Here is a 3761-nt window from a genome sequence, read left to right as displayed (position 1 = left end):
CCGGGTCAAACTTTTTGTTTTCGTTCCGGTCATAGGCTGTTTGACGTCCATCGCTATTGACGTCCAATATGGTGACGTCCTTACGTCAAACCGCCATGACAGCCTGCAGGGAGGTGCCTCTCCAAATCAGCGATCTCGGACATCGCGAATATTCGTACTCGAATTTTCGGGAGCAGATCGCAAGTACCCGAGCACCCGGATACTCGTTACAGCCCTAGCCAATATATTCACTGTCTCTCCTCTGAACATGTCCAAACCATCTCAGTCTGGCCTCTCTGACTTTATCTCCAAAACCTCTAACATGTGCTGTCCCTCTGATGTATTCATTCCTGATCCTATCCATCCTGGTCACTCCCAAAGAGAACCTCAGCATCTTCATCTCTGCTACCTCCAGCTCTGCTTCCTGTCTTTTCCTCACTGCCTCTGGGCCGAACAACATGGCTGCTTTCACCACAGTTTTCTACATCTTTCCTTTCATTTGAACTGAAACTCTTCTGTCACACATCACACCTGACAGTTTTCTCCACCCTGAATACTTCAGGTCCACCACCTTCTTTATCTCTTCTCCCTGTAACCTCATACTTCCACTCTGGTTCCTCTCATTCACACACATGTACTCTGTCTTACTGCGGCTAACCTTCATTCCTCTCCTTTCCAGGGCAAACCTCCACCTCTCCAGCTCCACCTCCACCTGTTCTTTGCTCTCTCTATAAACCACAATATCGTCAGCAAACATGATAGTTCATGGTGATTCCTGTATAGTTGGAAAATAAAACAACATTTTTGTGCAACTCAAAATGTTGACTGTACTTTTATTCATCTATTAGTAGCATGAAATATAGGCACAATACATCAAAGTATATCACCAGGTGGCGTTCTACAGGCTGTTGAACTGGGTTAAGTAGAATGACTTTTTTAGAAAATATAACTCATGGTTTTGGTGTGCCAGCCCAAGATTCAAAGTGGCCCCCCAGCGGCCACACCTAGGAAAAATTTCTATAGGCGTCACTGCCCACCGGTGAAAGTGTTGGCTGTCCATTGTGTACTGCATCCTTCCTCAAAAATAACTTATTTCAAAACTCTTATTCTTTCTCCATCCAGTTGAAAAACGACTCTTTTCCGCAAATAATTATTGACGTTGCTGTGACCAATGAATCCAATATTTTTTTTCCTATGAGCAGATTCTTTAGGATATAATTAAAGCTAACATCTGTATGGCCTTTCATTGAATTACAATCCTATACAGCACAGAACTGGGCCCCGACGCTGTATCCGGGCCAGCTATCGAGATGTAAGCAAGGCTCAGGAATCCAAACAGAGTTTTTCTCTGACACTTTGAGTGACAGCCACTTAAAAAGAGAAATACTAAGAAATGCAAACACCAAATGATTTCTTATTATATTTTTTTCTCCTTCAGAAGAAAAAATGCCACACATACATGTTAAGAACTCAAAAAACATGCACTTTAAGAGAAAATTAAATAATCATTATAAAAATAATAGTTATCATTATTATTGTTATTATTTGTGAATATACATATTTGCATTCACTATTATTATTATGCAAATACATATTCTTACCACTAGAGGGAGTCTTTTACAAGCTGAAAGCAATATCATGAGTAGCTGTTTTATCTGGAGGAGGGACTGTGACTCAGTGGGCTGCACTTGGTGTTCAAGTAGTCTCAGCTGAATGTAAAAGATTTATCATAACACATTGACACACAGGGAATCTGGTTGTTGGACTGACTCCGGTGGCACAACTGACCAATGGCACTTCTAACCTGTTTTATCCTTGCTGTGGCTTTTACAGGTAATTAAAAATATGTTAAAAGAAGTAGTCCTGCTCTACAGCAATAACCTGAAACATCCATTGTATTTTTTGCTTATGGTAATATTTGCTCTTTTGTTAGGTGTAACTGAAGCAGCTGGGATTTTACCAGATGGTCCTTTGATTGCAGCTGTAGGAGGATCAGTGATGTTCACGACATCTCTGACTGAAGCAGACGGACCATTTATCTCAGTGATCTGGACCTTTAATGTTACCGATTTTATAATAAGCTACAATCCAAGTTCAACTGATATTTTCCCAAACTATCAGGACAGGATCACCTATGTTTCATCTACAGCATCTCTGGAGCTCAGAGATCTGACCCTGGAGGATGGAGGAGAGTATAGTGTTAATGTTGTACCAAATGGGGGAGGAAGAATCAATCTGGACATTTACGGTAAACAACTATTTTAACCACATATTTCTGTATTCTGTTTTTGTCTATCCAACAAATGTGTAATGTTGAAAAGTAAAATTATGAGGCTCCTGATTTGCTCTGAAGGTTTAAGGTTAAACTGCTTTAAATTAGTGGGCGTCAAATACAACAAAACTAAAGCATTCTCCACCTGCTGCATCCTTTTCCATATGATTGCTCCCATAGACTTATTTTGATTTCCTCCCACAGCTCCAGTCTCCCCTGTAACAGTAACTCCTCAGAGTGCAGACTTGGTTGAGTTCAGCTCTTTCAATCTGACCTGCTCCTCCTCTGGTACCTCGCCGTCCTTCATCTGGATGAACAGCAGCTCTGAGGTTACATCCAGTGACAGAGTTCAGATCACTGATGGAGGCTCCACTCTGACTGTAGTCGATGTGACTCGCTATGATGAACAATCATACAGGTGTCGAGTGTTTAATCCTGTCAGTGAAGGCATCAGTGATCCAGTCAACATCTTAGTCAGCTGTGAGTTCTTCATCCTCAGTTTCTCATGCGATCAAACTAAATCAAACTTTATTTAAAAAACACGTTTTGAACTAAAGTAACACAAACTATTTTCAGTTAAGCAGAATGCAGCTTATTTTTCTATAAAAATGTTTTGAGATTTTTTTATTATTATTATTGTTGACTTTCCCAGAATAATAAATAGTTATGAATTTTCTTTAGTAACTTTTATTATTAAAAGTGTATTAAAAAGAACTTAAAGTCCATGAAAGGAGATAATGCGATTTAGCTTGTAAACACAATCATAGTATATATTTTAATCTCTTCTTTGTACAACCAGATGGTCCAGAAAATACAAAAATATCAGCGTCTCCATCACAAGAGTTCTATGAGGAAGGGTCAGACATCACTCTGAGCTGCTCGGCTGATTCTAGACCTTCTGCCCAGTTTACATGGTTTGTGAATGGGACTAAACTTCCTGATTCTGGACCAGAACTCACACTGAGGAACATACAGTTCAGTCAGAGAGGAGATTACAGCTGTCAGGCCTTCAACAGCAGAACTCTGACAAATGAAATATCTCCATCTTTATCAATCTCTGTTCTACGTAAGTTTAAATTGTTTTTTTTTTCCTTATGACTTGAGTTTTTTAAAAAGTAACCAACAAAAAGTTAGAACATAAGTGATTGCATGGTAACAATAAAATCTAAATTTCCCTCAGATACATACAGTGTATTATTCTCTTTTGTCAGTCTCTAAACTAGGCATAGTGAACAATGATTGGAAACCAAAGAAACATTTTAACTACAGTCCCATTAACAAATCTTGCAATAACATCTTAGCAGCAACGACAATGGCAAAGACAATGATTTTAATAAAGACTCCAGTTGCTATAGATTTATTCAGATTAGTTAAAATTGATTTTATTTAGTACATTGAATCAAACCCAACATTTTCAAAAATGCTGTACATAATAAAAATTACATCAATTTGCTAAAATATGTTCTGGCAAATATATGTTTAGGATGACTTACACGTGAAAGCTGACAGC

The sequence above is a fragment of the Oryzias melastigma genome, linkage group LG16, assembly GCF_002922805.2.
Source record: "Oryzias melastigma strain HK-1 linkage group LG16, ASM292280v2, whole genome shotgun sequence".
Classification (NCBI taxonomy): Eukaryota; Metazoa; Chordata; class Actinopteri; order Beloniformes; family Adrianichthyidae; genus Oryzias; species Oryzias melastigma.
The sequence above is the reverse complement of the archived record's forward strand: the minus strand, read 5'-3'. Positions refer to the sequence as shown.